General features: G+C 49.7%; 1 pseudogene; it reads left to right on the top strand.

The window, feature by feature from the left end:
* Window positions 1–849, top strand: part of LOC121167200 — a 188,090-nt pseudogene extending 187,241 nt beyond the window's left edge.
* Window positions 850–17,502: the final 16,653 nt, after the last annotated feature.

Raw genomic sequence — 17,502 nt, 5'->3', positions numbered from 1 at the left:
GCTCCGACCCCTTCTGAAAGTTTGAAAGGTGAGACCTGGAGGGCCTGGAGGGGAGAGGGGACCCGGGTGAGGGGACTCAGAGAGGCTGGGGGATTCCTTGAATCTGGACATTTTCACAGTGTGCTTTGCTGTTCCTGTCCCCATACACTGTTGGCAACGCGCCCGCATCGCCGTGTACCCCGAGCCGAGTGGAGGGACTAGGGTTATGAGACAGACAAAACAGACAACACACAGTGGCTCATTCTTGTGAAGAGAATGCCCGTTTATTCAAAGTCAAGCTGCATCTTTATAGTCTGCATGGCCCCTCCCAGCACTTTCCCAATGCTCAAGCAACACCTAAGCTCCCCTGAGGGCACATAAAAAGGGAAAGCAGGAAGGAGGGAACTTGCAGTCAAGTCAGGGGCTAAATGTATCAGACCAAGATTGCCCATCCTGTTACACCTTGAAAAACAAGCTAAGTTGTGGAGTTAACCCTTGGGAGACCAGGGCCTACAATAAACAATGACCTCAAATTTTCACCTTGTGTCTGTAGTGTGAGACAACCGCCTTGTTGGGACAGACTTGCTGAAGTCTTCATCTTGGTTTTCTTCAAAAAGCTCTGCCATCCCTTCCTGCCAAGGCAGCTGAGTGTGTTCCTGTGGGCACAGTGTGAGGAGGGAGCCTGGCCCTCCCAGCCCAGCACGGGCACCTCTGTCCCTGTCTCAAGTGGATCATCTGCTGCAGCTTCATCCTTCCCTGTGCAATTATTTTTTCCAATTCCAGTCATGAGGTGTTGGTGAGAAAATTAACACGAAAATTCCAAAAAATTGGACAGAGAAAATAAACAGAAGCACCAGGAACCTTCCAGAACCTGCGTTTCCTTTGTTGACTGTGTTGCAGAAGGGGACAGGAGAGGTTGGGAGGCTCTGGAAGGACGGTGCTGTACCCAGGCAGTGCTCAGCCCATCAGGCTTTGCCTTGGAGATTGCTGACCCGGCCCAGCTGCCCCTGCGTCCTGGTCTCTCTGGTAGGACATGCTCACCAATACCTGCCATCACAGCACTCAGCCATGGCCAGTCTGCCCTGTCACATGGACCCAAGGCTATGGAGGCTGCATGGGGCCATGGCGTCAAATCTAGAGCTTAAGTTCATCCCTCAGCTCCATCTTCCTGTGTTCACTTTGTTCCTTAGTGTCATTGGCTGATTGTATCTGCTCTTCCTGTGTGTGAGCTCTGGTGGCCTTCACTTCTGTGTGTGCAGGACACAGTGTAGGAGGGAAGCAGGAAGGCAGAGGGCACTTGTGAGAAAGCACAGGCCATAGGGACACCAGCAGGAGAAGACCTGCTTTGCAGCGGCCACAAGCAGCCTCTGTCTCAGGCTCCACTGATGAACCATGGGGTCTGGAAGGGCAGGTGCTACATACTCATCACTCAGCTGACTTTGCTGTGGGTCAGACTCAGTGCTGGGCAAGGTGGTCCAGGTGTGAGGGCCAGAGCAGCTGGCTGTCTCACCATCATGGTCAGTGTGCACTGTCCCAAGGAAGGTGACCCTGAGTAAGGATGGAAGGACGCAGCCCTTATTCAAAGCTCTAAGGGCTCCTGCTGTGTCCAGGCAGGGATGCCAGTTACTGTGTGAGTATGGGCATGGGCAGAGGTGGGAGAGATGAGGTTCTGGATCCTTCTGCAGATGGATGCACAGCACTTCCAGTGGACTGAATCCAGGGAAAGAGGAGGAGTTAAGAGGACACCCAGGACTGCAGGTCGTGCCAGTGGGGGGATGGCATCATAGTGGGAGAAGAGCAGCCTGGGAGGGTGCATTCCATAAGGTTCCACCCAGGCATTCAGTGCAGAAACCAGGATGTTGGTAAGAAGTGAGTGACACTGCAGGGCTGGCAGTGACCACAAGTCAGATGACGAAGGGAAATGTCTGTGTGGGAGACTCACTGAGGAGTCGGCTCCATATGAACCACATTTACATTCAGGAGCAGAGATGGAGCACCCAGGGAATGAGTGAGAGTGATGAAAGAGGGTGCAAGAAGGAGCACTGGGCCTGCAGGGCTAAGTCGAGGAGGAGAGAGAGGGGGTAAAACCACAGCCCCACTACCTGCAGGGCTAGGGTCACTGTAAGAACCAGGGTCCACAGACATGTTGAGGGGATCTCGTGAGTTCTAGGAGAGCTGGGACAGTCTGGAGCGACCAGGGGGTCTGCAAGTGGCTCAGGTGGGTGCTGATGGCACTGCCTCCAGAGCACACTCTGGCAGCAGGAGGGAGACAGGACTCCCACTTGGACCTCAGCATCCCCTGAAAGATGGTCAAATGAGCACACCTGGGCCCTGGACACCACACAGTGAGGGTCTGCTCTGGCAGAGACCTGGGTGCAGGTAGCCTAGTTTACAGCAGTGTCGCTTATGATCAGGGTTACAAAGTGGGAAACACATACACCTGGTTCTGAGCCACACCTCCCCCTGACCTCTGACCTTCTCCAGGCTATAGTGCTGGGCAATGGTGCCAGACAGAGAAGGGAGTCCCAAGTCCAGGCCTCAACCTTCACCAGACACCTTCCTGGTTAGCTGGGATTTTGGAGGGAGGGGCAGTCACTACATTCTTACCTTGTGATGTTTCAGCTCCCAGTGTTCACATCCGGAAAAGGCACAGACAAGGTCTAAGTTGCCTGTGTTCTCTGAGAGCCCCAAGATCAACATTGCTGTCACCCACACTGGGAACCCCTGGGCCTGTGAAAAAGATAGTGGAGGCATAAAAAATTATTTTTATCTATTTGAAGTTGTTTTTTGTCTTTTTGAAAAGGAGAGTGTTCTCCCATACCCTGACATCCACAAATGTCCACAAGCTGGGGGTGGGGTAAGCCAAAGCCCAGAACACAAACTCAGTCCAGGGGTCCTCGTGCATCATCTGCTGCCTCCCAGGGCGTGCACTGGGTGGACGCTTGGCAGAAAGTAGAGCCAGGACTCCAACTGAGCACTGAGATGGGATTTGGCATCCCAAGTTGCATCTCCACTCCTGTGCCAAGTGCTCACACCTATGTCCATGGTTCTCAGTAAGGGTTAAATAAAGGGCACAGCTGGTCAGTGTGACACAGGACATTGGAGATACACAGTACCCTCTCTCCTGGTGAGGCAGAGCAGGAGGAAGGTTCAGGAAGAGCACACAGCTGAGAACATGAAACCTCCCAGGATCCTGCTGCCTCACATGGTGCCCCACACAGATTCTCATGTCTTGAAGCCCACAGTGAAATCCAGAAGTTGCTAAGTTACCCTTCCCTTGGCTGTGTGACACTGTAGCTGACTGAAGGCAGAGGAAATGCAGAGAACCTGGTTGAGGCTGCACAGCCAGGAGCAGAATTCATGGCCTCACCCTGGGAGGTCCCAGCTGGGAACCACAGCCCTGCTGCTGGGCACAGAGGGCACAGCTCGCACCCTTGACCCTGACCCTGGCCTTGGGCCTGCACTAGGACTGCAGTCCATGCTGACATCCTGGGCGTCCTGCATTTAGCAGCTCTGAGGTGTGACAGAAATGCTTCTGTTTGCTCCAGAGGAGACAAGGTTCACTTCCTGACTCTCCCTCAGAATTCTTCTTTCTATGGGTCAGTGAGGGAGGGGCTTTTCCTCTCTCCGAGGAGGTGTCTGCTTCTCTGACACCAACTAGCAGTCCTGCCCTGAATCCTGGCAGGGACACCTGCAGTTAGTGTCCAACCCGCAGGTTCCAGGCCCATCCCTGACACTGCCCTCACCTCCCAGGCCAGCTGCCCTCAACTCCCACCTTGGTTGCCTGCTCTTCTGACCACTGTGGCTACAACGTTGAGGTTTTGCACAGTGTTCCTCCCAGGTTGGATCATGTCCTGTAAAAACTCCCAGACCCCAGGCAGAAATTGTACTTCCTGTTGCAGTCTACACCAAGGTCACAGAGGGGCAGCCAGATGAGCACAAGGTCTACAAGGGTCCTGGTGTCAGGGTCTCTGTGTCCGTGGAGCTGGGCTGCAGCCCCTCCCACCAGCCGACTGCATGGCCAGTCCAGGGGCTCTTCCCGACCCTTCCTTAGAGGTGTCCATGGAGCTTTCCTTGCAGAGTCTTTCTCGTAAGATTATTTATCTGTTTGAGAGGTGAAGACTGACAGACCCATGAGAGGCTCCCCTCCACTGGCTCACTTCCCAGGAACAAGTGAGGGCAGTTTTGTCTCCCTCATGTGCCCTGAGGACGGCCTCATCCACTGAAAACTAAAAATAATAGGGGAAATCTGAAAGAATTTACAACACTGAATAAACAAGAGAATAAGCATTTAAGACAAGACATAAAGGGGTACAGACATTAACATGGAAAAGTTGTTTTTATTTTGGGGCACTAGACAAATTCAGACAATCCCAGCTCTGATTCCCTCAGGCTTTTGGCTGCAGCAGATCAGACAGGAGCCCAGAATCCTTCCTGGGGGATCTGATAGGAGACGCTCCTGCTCCCTCAGAAACTGGGGAACATGAACTTCACATCTCTGAGAGGCAGACACATGAGAACATGTGCTTCAGCCCCTGTGTGAACCAGGTCTTCCCATTCACAACAGCTATAACAAGTGAAATGCCTTGGGGTGAGTTTAGCCAAGGATGTGAAAGATCTCGACAGTGAAAGTCACACAACTTCAATGAAAGAACATGAGACACAAACAATGGGGAAAATCTTCCAGGATTCTGAATGAGAAGAATTAATATGATCCAAATATCCATGGTGCCCCAAGCAATTTACAGATTCACGGTGATCCTCCCACAAAAAAGTACCAAGGTCATTGTTCACAGGGAAACAAGAACAAACCAAATCCCAGGTTAACAGGAGGAGAGAGATCAGAATCAGAGCAAATATAAATGAAAGTAAAATGAAGGGAAATGTGAAAGGTAAACAAAAATATAGATTGGTTTTTACAAAAACAAAATAGGCAAATATTGAGCCCCTCTAACAAAAAAAAAAAAAAAAGCTTTGAAAAAAAAAAAACCCAGATAAGTAAGATAAGTAGAATCAGAAATTAAAATGGAGACATTACTGGTCCAGCACATTGGCTCAACTGGCTGATCCTCCACCCCCAAGCACCTCATCCCACATGGACACTAGTTCATGCTCCTGCTACTCCACCTCCCCCTCAGTCCCTGCTTGTGCCTGGGAGAGCAGACAGGAACAGCCCAAAAGCCTGCAAACCTGCACCTGAGTGGGAGACTAGGAGGAAGCTCTGGTTCCTGGCTCCACATCAGCTCAGCTATGGCCAGTACACCATTTGGTGAGTGAACAAGATGATGGAAGATACAGATCTGCGATTCTGGTATTTTGTTGTTGTTGCACATTCTGGCTTTCTAATAAAAAAAAAAAATAAGCCTTAACAAAATGGAAGGAGGGTCTGGTGCTATAGCCTGGGAGCTAAATTCCTTGCCTTGCAAAAGCCAGGATACCACATGGGCACCATTGCACGTTTCAGCTGCTCCACTTCCCATCCAGTTTCCTGCCTGTGACCTGGGAAAGCAATAGAGAATGTCCCAAAACCTGGGGCAACATGGTGACACAGAAGAAAATTTTGGCTCCTGGCTTTGGTTCAGCTCAGTTTCAGCCGTTGCTGCCACTTGAGGAGTGAAACAGCTGATGGAAGATATTTCCTCTCAGACTCTCTGTAAATCTCACTTTACAATAAAAATAAACTAATTTTTAAATGAAAAGGAAAAGGGAGACTTTACTACTAATTCTATACAAACAAAAAGGGTCTGAAGAAACTGCTGTAGGGGCCTCCCTTTTGGGCACTGATTCAAATCCTAAAGTCTGACAGCTCCACTTCAATCAAGCTCCCTGCTGATGGCCTGGGGAAGCACCAGAAGATGGCTCAAGTACTTGTGTCATTCACTCAGGACATATCTTAGGCTCCTGGCTTTAGCCTGGCCCAGCCCTGGTTGTTGCAGCCATTTATGGAGTGAAACAGTGGATGGAAGATCTTTGTGTCCTGCTCTCTCTGTAACTCTGCCCTTCTGATAAAGGAAGGAAGGAAGGAAGAGAGAGAGAGAAAGAAAAAGATATTACCATGAAAAGAAATATATACTAACAAATTCTATGTGTTAATCAAAAATAAAATGAGGGACAACTATTGGGCACCAACAGTTAAGTCAGCACTGTTAAAGCTGCATCCCACATTGCAGTGCTCAGCATCCAGTCCAGTGTCCTGCTAACACACACCCTGGAGCAGCACATGGTCCTTCAAGCACTGGGCCACCCACAGGGGAGACCAAGATGGAGAGTTGGACTCAGAATTCAGAGAGGTCCAGCGCTGGCTACTGAATGTGGGGAGTGAACCAGCAGATAGAGGATCTCTCCCCATTTGCCTACCTCTGTCTTCCCCCCACCACTTCCTGCCAGCCTTTGTCTCTCTCTATGACTTTTCAGTGATAGGTTACTTTGTTTAGGATTAAAAAAAAAAAAAAACTTTAAAATCAAGCAATTATTAATCAAGGGGGAAAAACTCTCAGAATCAGATTTTTCAGATATTTTAATCCAATAAAACTGCACAGTGGAGAAATACTTGATAAAACAAATGAGTTTCTACATTTGCTGAGAGCATGAGGGTTATTTACTGACCCACCTATCAACCCCACCCACGCCCCCAGCTCTCAGGCAGCCACAGGGTCAGTGGTTGACATCATAGGCACCACTTCTTGATGCCAGAGGCTGAATGCACTTTCCCCCCCAGAGTTGTGACTGAGCTGACATGTGAGAGCCTTGGACAGGTTCACCAGCAGCTGCTCTTTGCTTCACTCCCTTCATTCTTGGTCAGTGCTGCACTCATCTCCATGACAATGCTGGTCACAGCATCTAAACACCTGTACTCCTCACAGATGGCTGGGACAAAGAACAACAGATGGGTAAGCTGCAGACAGACTGCCCAGACTGGGATGGAGTGAACAGAGAGATAAGGCTTGGTGAGGTCCCACCTCACTGAGGAACCTAGGAGCCCACAGGATCCCCAGGAATAAATGGACACTCTTAACCTCGGGACCTGGGGCTGCAACCACTGGCTGAGCTTGAGGCTCTGTCTGTTACAAGAAACTGAGCCAGGTCAACAGTGCCAGGTCAGCATAATGAGGACAAGTCTGAGGACAAAGGAAAGAGAAAGGTTCCCAGATATCAGCACAGCTCCTGATAATGAGGACATAGTAGGATGTGGGACACAGCTAAGGAGCAACAAAGGTTGACTGGCTGATCTGAAAGCAGCAAAGGTTGTATAAGAGATGGGAACCTGTCCCAGGAGAAGTAGGTTTGGTGCAGCTGCTTAAGCTCCTGCATGTGAAGCCGACATCCCAGAGCAGAGAGCTGGTTCACATTCTGACTGCTCTGCTTCTGATCCAGCTCCTTCCTGCAGTGCCTGGGAAAGCAGCAGAAGACGGCCCAAGTGCTTGGGCTCCTGACAGCTCCGTGGGAGACCTGGTTGGAGTTCTGAGTTCCTGGATTCAGTTTGGACCAACCCCAGCTTTTATATCCATTTTCAGAGTGACCAGTGGATGGAAAAGCTTTCTCTCTCTCTCTCACATACACACACACAAAACCACCCCCCCACACACATCTCCCCTGTCTCTATCTGACTTTCCTTGTCTCTCTGTCACTCTTCTCTCAAATAAATTACAATGAGAAGCAGAACTGTAGCAGAATCATGTGCATCTTTCTTTTCGCTTCCTCCCGTGGTGACACCTGAGCCTGTAACTAACCAGAGTGTCTGCTCACACAGATCACCCACACTCACTGGGAGTTCAGACAGCTTGAGAGAGTGGCTGACGTTACATAGTCCCCACCTGCACAGTCACTATGACCAAAGCAGGGAATCCTAACCTAGAAGGTAAAGGTGCAGCACATGTGGACTGCAGACTGAGTGGACTTCCTGCTGATGACAGACACCGGGAGCTCTTACACGATGTGGCCCACTATGGCTGCAGGTGGACACTCAGGGGCTCTCAGAAAGACACTGAGTGTGAGACAGGGAGCCAAGGCTAAGGTCAGCTCAGATGCTGGGAGCGGGGGCCGCTAGGAAGACAGAAATTGAGAAGACACAAGGATAATGCTTGCCATGAGAAGCTCCAATTTTTTTTTATTGGAATATAGAGAAGGAAGAGTCACATAGAGATCTCACACCTACTGGTTCACTCACAAAACCAGGGAAGGGCCAGACTTAAGTAGGATCCACCAGCTTCCTCCTTCTCCCCGATGGCTGCAGGGTCCCAGCACTCAGGCCAGCTTCTGCTGCACTTCCAGGCACAAGGGCAGGGAGCTGACTGAGAAGTGGAGCACACAGGACTCTGTTCAACAGCCACATGGGACACTGGCATTGCTGGCAGCAGCTTTCCATGTTACACCACAATGCCAGCCTCTCAGAAGAAATCTTGAAAAATAATTAACTCTTTCAACTATCAGCATTTGTAAGTTTGAATCAAATAAAAGGAAAACCTCCAAGCATGCAAAGGTTTATGGCTGAAGACAACTGAGCACTACAGATGATAGTTGAGGGTCAATCAAACTCAGGGTCTCAAAGCATCCAACATGCCTGCAGCAATGTGAGAGAGACAGCAGCGCTGAGCAAAACACAACAGCATGCTGCAGCAGGTGGACCTTGCACAAAGCCTGAACAAACTCTCTCCTACCTTCTTCCTGGAGTCCAGGACCCCAGATAGACCTCCAAGGGCCCCTTGTTCCCTCTTGGTCACAGGCAGGCCCTCATCCACTCCTGCTGCAGGCAGAGCTCCCAGCCCAGCTCAGGCTGCATCACAGGGAACCCTGGAGCTCTCTGCCACTGCTGCCTGGCCTGGGAGGAGCCTGTCCCAAGGAGCAGCAAGGACCAGGAGGCAGCAAGGACAGAGACCCCTCCCAGCCACACAGAATGAACCAGGGGAGGCAGCTGCTGGGCTGATCCCTGCGTGTCCATCTCATTCATTCCTCACTCACTCAGTCCTGCCTCTCCACCAGCGCCCCGCCCAGGAGCACTGACCCTGCTCTTCAGCACCAGGATCCCAGGCCCCTGACACCACAGCTCACCCTAGTTCTGTACCCCTTAGGGCCCCTCTCAAGGCAGGCGTTCCTGCCACGCCAGACAGAAGATCCTGCAGCTGGACCAGCCCCTCCTGCTCTGCAAGACCCTATAGACCCTGTCCCTGCACAGACTCCCCTGGTCACCATGGTGGGACAGCCCTGCTTCTGCCACACCCTCACCCCTGCCCTTCCCAGACTCAACAGTGAGATGCCTGCCAACATGTACATTTCCCCACCATACACACAGCTACACGCACATCATGGATAACCCACATGACATGCCTGCTCTCACTCACGAATGTGAATTCTTGAATCCATACTAATACATGAAGAAATGCAATTCGTTGCCTTGTTTTCTCTATTTTGGCATTATAAGGGATACCCACGTTGCAAGAGGATTCTTAAACCACTGCATTACAAGGCTGCTACCATTTTTTAAAACATTTATTTGATGTTTTAAAGGCAAAACTGGGCCCAGCGGCGTGGCCTAGCAACTAAAGTCCTCGCCTTGAACATGCTGGATCCCATATGGGCACCAGTTCTAATCCCGGCAGCTCCACTTCCCATCCAGCTCCCTGCTTGTGGCCTGGGAAAGCAGTCGAGGACGGCCTAAAGCTTTGGGACCCTGTACCCGTGTGGGAAACTCGGAAGAAGTTCCTGGATCCTGGCTTCAGATCAGCATAGCATTGGCCGTTGCGCTCACTTGGGGAGTGAATCATCGGATGGAAGATCTTTCTCTCTCCTGCTCTCTATATCTGACTTTCCAATAAATAAATAAATATTTAAAAAAAAAAAAAACAGAGTGAAAACTTCTGGTGTCTACCCCCAACTTCCCAAAGACCCACACATGCCCAGAGTGCCCATCCCAAAGCAAAGGACAGTGGATAAGAGTCTGAATCCCTCCTGCCCCACACCCCTGACCCATGGCACACCCCAGGGATACAGGAAGCTGAGGCCTGTTGGGCTTTCCCAGAAGCAGTGACTAAGAGAAATCAGAGAGCACACACATGGTCTCTGCACCCAGCACACGGAGCCTGGGCTCCACAAGGCCACGCTACTAGCTCGATTGTTGATGGTACTGACCTTGCTGGAACCTGTTGGCCATTAGGTCTGGGTTCACATGGACCCATTTTGACCTGTAAATGACAAAATCAGTATTTTCTCTGTGGGACCAGTGCAATGCACTGAGCTCAGTGAGTTCACTCCCAGCTCAGCACATGCACAGTTCACTGTTGTCCCTGAAGTGAAGCTTTTCCCAGAATGTACAACATGGCAACTGATGTGTCAGTATTGGAGTTCTTGATCTGCTGGCCGTCAGGTCTGAGTGCTACCAGGTCCTCTCTTGAGTGGAACCTGTAGGATGCTGTTGCCCTTTGCTGAGGCAGAAATGAGTTCACTCCCAGCTCAATGCATGCTCAGTCCTTTCCCATAGCCTTTGTCTATCTAGACAAAATGGTGCCCAATTCGGTTTTAGTGTGCAGACTGGGCTGGTTCCCACACCACCCATCTGGGACCTGCCGCTCTGTCTCTGCCCCTGGTGCAATCAAACAGAAAGGTAGGATGGGCCATTCTTTGTCTGGGTTCACCTCCTGAGCTCCCGGTGAAAGTCCCTTTCCACCTTGTTATGATGGAGTTCTGGCAGCTGACTCACTTCAGATTGCTGCCTGCTGAAAGTCCTACAGTTTTGGTCACTGCAGCACCCCACTTTTGTGTCCCCTGCTTTCTTGTGTCTGTCAGTCTCCATGTACACCTCTGCTATCGTTCTGTCCTCTCCCATTTCCTAGAATGTGCCCTCTCTGTTTCACATTGGCCAACATTTCTCCATCTGTTTAAATGTGTCCTTACCTTATTCTGCCATATTGGTTCTAGAGAATAACACTTTCTTATAGATGAATGTTGTATTTATGGCTGCTCAAATGAACAAGAACAGAAAAGTGGTATTTGAACATTGCAAAGCTGAATTTAGAAAAGAACAGATTCTTCAGCTTCTGCAGGCTAGTATTTGAAAGATTCTGAGGCCTTAGTTGTAGGGATCTGGCTCAGTTGGTCACCCACACCAGCCTATACACACATACACTGGTGGTTGCAGTCACCCAGTCAATTCTGTCCCAAGCCTTATCTCATATAGAAACCAGTGGATGCTGCGGTCTCAACTAAACCTGCCCACCACACACTCAGCCCTCATACATATCATCAGGAACTGCAGCCTAGTAAGAGCAACCCCTATAACCCACACCAGGCCCATCCCCAGCCCTGTGCTTGTTGGCATGTGTAGCAGACTGGTCCAGTCCATTCCACCCACATACTATTCAGTTCCCATATACTCAACCATGGGTGTTGCATCTACTCAGCCACATCAACCTTACTACCAGCCCATGCTAACACTGTCAGGTGCTACTGCTTGTCCAGTCAGACCCACCCCCAGCCCTGGTTCTCACACTCACTGGTGGGAGCTACAATCTAACAGAAGGGTGCCCACTGTTTCGCTGCTAGGTCCACTCTCAGCCTTGGATCTTGCACTTTCCAGGTGTGCTGCAGTATAGCCTGATGGACTTACTCTGAGTCCCAGTACCTGCAAGCTGATGCTGCCTTAAAGCCCAATCAGCCTGCACTTACTCTGCCTCATACATGTATCAAGGCATATGGTTACTTAGCCCAGCCAGACTCTCCTCCTAACCCAGGTCACTTTCAGGCCTATGGATGTTGTTGCCCTGCCCAGCCTAATCTGCTCCCAGATTCAGTTTTTACACTGACCAGTAGGAGCAGTGACCTAGCAGGGAAGCCACCAATGTCCCCCTGCCAGGTTTGCCCCCGTGGAGTCTTACACGTGCTGGTGGGTGCTGCACAGTCTGGTACGGCCTGCCTCAGCTCGGCATTCACCAGTGGGTGCTATAGGCTGGCTAACTCATCCCCAGCAATGCGAGGGGATGTTGCAACCTAGCCCAGCATAGTCAGTCCCCAGTCCCAGCTCTAATGTGGACTGGCTGGTGTTGTGGCCCAACCCAGCCTGTCCCACACTCAGTTCTGATTCTCAGATCTGCCAGTGGGTGTTAGGGACTAACCCAACCTGACCCCTCCCAAGACCTGACTCACAAGTATGCTGGTGGGTACTGTAACCTGACCTGGGCTGGGCTGCTCCCTGCCTCAGTTCTTGTGCTCAGCATCATGGACTGCATCCTGACAGAGGAGTTCCCCAAGCTGCTCTATCAAGCCACGTCCTAGTGGTAGATCTCATGTGGGTGCTTGGCCCAGCCTGACTTGGTTTACCTCTTGCCCTGGCATTCACTGCCAGGTACAGTGGCCTTACCCAACTGCCCCACACACATTCTGGCTCTTACCTTTCGGTACCACAGCCCAGCCTAGCCCTGCTTGACCCACCCTCAGACCCAACTCTCATGTAGTTCAATAGGTGCTGAGACCCAGCCCAGCCCAGTCTACACCCACTCTGGCTTTCACAAGCAGCACTGACAGGTGCTGGAACCAAGTTCAATGTACCACATTCCCAGGCCCAGTCCACATCCACACCGAAGGATACTTTAGCCATTCCCAGCACAGTTTGCCACCCCATTCCAGCTCTTGCACTCAACAATTGGACCCACAGCCCAGCAAAGGAATCCCTTTTTCTCCCCTATCACGCCCCTTCTCAGCTACATATATTGTGTGTGCCAGTGGTTGCTCTGACCCAGCCTGGCATGGCCCATCACCCAGCTTGGTGTTTGCCATCAGATATTGCAGCCTGGCCTCAGCCCCAAAACTGTCTGGTGTGTATTGCTGCCTAGCCCTGCCCAATCTGTCCTCATCCCTGGCTCTCATGCAAACAGGCAGGTACAGAAGCCTAGCCCAGCATGACCCACACCACATCCTGGCTCCCACACATGCCAGTGTATGCTATGACTTGTCTTGGCCTTGCCCACTCCACTTCCTTCCAACCCCCCATTTAGCCCACACTCCTGCAAACAGTAGAGTAGCCCTGCCTTCTCTAGCCCACAGCCAGCCCCAACTCTTCTGTTTACCTGCAGGAGCTATAGCCTAGTAGGAGAAACCCCCAAATTTCCCCACCAGTCCTGCTCCCAGACCCAGATATCACACATATCAATGGGTGCTAAGGCCCAGCCCCACATAGTCTACTCCCTAGTCTTGGCCTTTGTGAGTGCTGGTAGATCCTGCATTCCATTCATCCCCACATGCAATTCTTGGTGCACCTGCAGGTGCTGCAGCTTAGACCAACCCAACCTGCTCTGAACCCCAGTTCTCAAGGTGTTGTTGAGTTCTGTGGTCATGCCTAGCTTGACTGTCATCACCCCCAGCTCTAGCACAGGCAAGTAGGTATTGCAGTCCCACTAGTTTTGGCCCATAAACTCCTCTTTGCATCTGTGTCCAGATCTAGTTCTCTTGCATGCCAGTTAGTGTCATGGCCCAGACTAAATGGCCTAAGCCCATCCCAGGATGGGCAGGGTGTGTATCCCTCCCACTTGGGCAGGTATCCTGGTCTGACCCACGCTTGTTCTCTAGCTTCCCCCTGCTTCCAAACTACCCAATCTTACTCCCCTTGTTTACCTGAAATTGCAACACTAGTGTATCCGGATGTCCCCAGCAAGTCATTCCTTACCTGTAATGTACCCTCACCCACACATCTGCAAAACCCCCTCCCAGGACATTTCATAGCTGCCATGTCTGCCACTTGGTGGATGCAGGTCCCAGGCCTGGCCTTCCAGTCATGCATTACATGCTGGACTGGGATACTGTCTGCCTTCTTAGGCTTTTATGTGCCTTCTAAGCCTGATTCTTACGCGGCAATGTTAGTGACTGTTGAATAAAGGCAGACATTTGTCTGAATAATGTGTAGTTGTTGAAAACCTCAATATTCTGGAAGTTCCATGTCTTCGGCTTTCAGGTCATCCATATGCCGAAGGGAAGCTGTTAAAAAGAACTCCAGGCAGAGTACCACCCTTCTCCCACCAGCTCTGATGGCTCCTGGCATTGCTCAGAGAGATAGGGCTGCATCCCTCTGTTCCCAGCTTCTGTCTGCATTAAGGGCTGTGTCATTTAAGCAGCCACAAACCAGTTCAAAAATAGGACCCATCGGCTTTCAGGCTTCATCCTCATACCCGAAGGTAAGCAAGCACACAGGTGGACAGGAAAGTGGCTTTAGAGGCAATAAAGTTTACAGCCTGGGACATGGGGACGTCAGTGCTGGCCTTTGTCATGTTTCCCGGCTGGTCTGCTGGGCAATCAACAGCAATCACACTCAGGAGTAGGAGTGCTGATGGATAGAAGGGGTTCTGGTAGGTTACCATCACCTCTGGACTGAAAAGCTAGGAAGAAACTTCATTTTCTTCTTTTCAATGTAGTAGAACAACTTAACATGCTGGGTTTCCTTGTTAGACTCAGCAGATGAAGCAAGCTGGTAGTATTGATTCAGACTGAAGAGATCATCTCAATCTGGGTTTGTGCAGATTCACGGTCTACATGTAATGTGACCTAATCTGACCCATCTCCTGGAACTCTCCAGTTCCACAGGTGCACACAGACTTCTACTTTGTGAACTGGCATAGAAACATTTCACAGAATTGCACTTTGCACTGCGATGTTCTATTGCACTGATGTTATAAAATGTTCAAAGTGCAATATATATTATTCTTCTAAGGCAAATCAAAGGTAAATTTCTTAAGGCTTTTGCTGCTTCTTTGTCCAGTAGCCATGAAACCTTTTCTACATTTGTGATAGACAAAAATAAACCAGGCCTTAACTCCTTTTTGGAAAAAAAAAAAATTTAAACCATGCACCAGGATTTTTGTCAAAATTGTAGCATAAGTTAAATTGTGTTCTATTAGACAAAAAGAGTACATTTCTGTAAGCACAGGTACATTGAAATAAAGTTTTAAAAAAGAAAAAAGAGGTGTTTGAGTTCTTTGGTTGGTTGACTGGGGTAGACAGATCTAACTTTCGAGTGTACCTGGGTATGGTCCTTTTATTTGCCTAAGTCAGAAAGGGGAGCAGCCTAACAGGGTACATGTGGGTCAAGACCAGGACAAGCACTCTCCAACTCTGGTCCCTGACATCTGAGGCCCTGATGTATTTTTGAACCACCAGAATGTGAAATCACTGTTTGCTTGTCAATGCCAAATGTCATTAGTGAGATCAGGTACAATGCTAAACAGGCCTCTTGATCATGTGAACAGCCTCTCGATCATGGAGAGGACACAGGCAGCAACACCCCAGCTTCATCCCACAGCCATGGCTCACAGCTGATCCAGGCCACACAGCAGAGCCAGGCAGCAGCCTCAGACCCCAGTCCATGGAGTATGGCTCACTGCCACCCCCAGCCCAGCTGGCTGGCATGCCTCCCCCTGCCCTGTCTCCAAAGAAACAAAGGAGGGAAGAAAAAAGAAAGTGAAGTGAGAAAATACCAGAGTAGTATCTAACTGTGTCTGAGCAAGTGCAGAAACAAGGCACTTTGAAATGTACACAACACTGAGTATCTCTCCACATGTGTAACTCACTGTTTCCTTTGCTTTTTTTTTTTTTGCCAAAATTAGCATGTGTGCTCTAAAAAAGGAAAACAGAAGTTTTGAAAATTTGTATCCACCATCATAAATTTTACAGTTTCCAAATACTTGCAACCTTTTCTCTTAGAATTTGCGATATTACAAAACATAACTAATTTTCAAATTAAGTGTCAACAGGAGAAAACCTAAGTAATATGATCACACAGTGTGTTACAGTACTTTCTGAAGTCATGCATTAGCAAAATCCATTCAGTGTGCAGGATGAACCCGTGAGTTTTAACACACCAGAAAACCAAATATCCCACAGTAGGGCTTCAGCTTCTCCCTTTCAAATAACCTTAAAAGCTGGCACTTGATCACTTTAGTGTATGATCAAAGGTGAATAGTCACAATTATTTGAATACATTATTAAGGTATTCCTCCTACATGTTTGGTGTTGAGTTTCTTTTTTTATATATTACAACAGGGAAAGGAGAAGTTAAATGTAGAGCAAAAGTGAAAATCCAGTAATCTTCTACTTAAACAGACAAAATGAGCTGCAAAGAGGCAAAATGTAAAGATTCACTCTTCTCACTATCCTGTTTGCTTTGGAAATAGTTATTTCTCTCTTTTTAAAAAAAAAACTATTTTTTTAAAGATTTATTTTTATTATTTTTTTATTGGAAAGGCGGATATATAGAGAGGCGAGACAGAAAGGAAGATCTTCCGTCCGATGATTCACTCCCCCAGTGAGCGCAACAGCCAATGCTATGCCGATCCGAAGCCAGGAGCCTCTTCCAGGTCTCCCACACGGGTGCAGGATCCCAAAGCTTTGGGCCGTCCTCAACTGCTTTCCCAGGCCACAGGCAGGGAGCTGGAAGGGAAGCGGGGCTGCCAGGATTAGAACCAGTGCCCATATGGGATCCCAGGGCGTGCAAGGTGAGGACCTTAACCACTGCGCCACTGCGCCAGGCCCAATAGTTATTTCTCTTAAAAACAGTATTTGTTTAAAAGATCAATGGGATATTTTAAATGAGTTAATCATATTAAATGGCTTCAATTTCTGAACTTGAGGTTATTGGTACATATAACCCAAGTTCTTTTTCTCTTGGACTCATCACTAATTCCAAGGAACATAAAAAGATTCGGAAAACAAAGCGTCTAAGAACCTCCGATGTAGTCCCAAGTCGACTTCAGAAAGATTGCGTGGAAAGAGCCAGGGCAACCCTGGAATCGAAGGCTCAGATCCCAGAATGGTCCTCAGGATCTCAGTCCCAGGGCTGGTCTGTGCTGGGGAAGCCAAGCAATGGGCGGGTGGGGTTTGAAAGGAGTCTCAGTCTGCCGATACTAGTGAGATTCCCTCTAAGAACTGGGGTCAGGTCCTTCTGTCATGATACTAGAGACACATACTCAGGTCACACTCCCATTGGGCAGCCTTCTTCTGGGAGGGCCAATCATCTCGCGACCTTTCCCTCATCCATTCCTCCCAAACAGGCCTAAGGCAACTCGGGCCTGGGGGCTTCGCACCTGGTGGATTTCAGCCTCTCTCCCCCGAGGCTCGCGTATTTCAACACTGCTGTGTCCCTCGGCCAGGCGGAGCCCTGCTTCATCTCCGTGGACTACGTGGACGACACGCGGTTCACCAGTTTCCACAGCCGATGCCGAAGACCTGAGGATGGAGCCGCAGGCAACCTGGATGCAGGAGGTGGAGCAAGAGTACTGGGACCCCTATACAGAACGCCAAGAACAGAGCACAGCTGTATTTTGGCAACCTGGACACCCGGAGTGGCCACTACAACCAGAGCAAGGCGGATGAGTGATCATATTGCAAGCACAATTGCTCCCCCATCAAAGGTTGTCAGTCGCCTCAGAGCTCTACCCTGAGACCCGACAAATGTGCCCCAGAAACATATCAAGAGTCCGGGCATTTGCTTGGGTTTGTTTTTCAGTTTGGAAAATAAACAGCTCTGACCTTCATCATTTATCATACCCT

This window comes from Ochotona curzoniae, unplaced genomic scaffold, assembly GCF_017591425.1.
Source record: "Ochotona curzoniae isolate NIBS_2020 unplaced genomic scaffold, NIBS_Ocur_1.0 patch345, whole genome shotgun sequence".
Taxonomy (NCBI): Eukaryota; Metazoa; Chordata; class Mammalia; order Lagomorpha; family Ochotonidae; genus Ochotona; species Ochotona curzoniae.
Note: the sequence above shows the minus strand (reverse complement) of the source record. Positions and strands in the feature narration are given on the sequence as shown.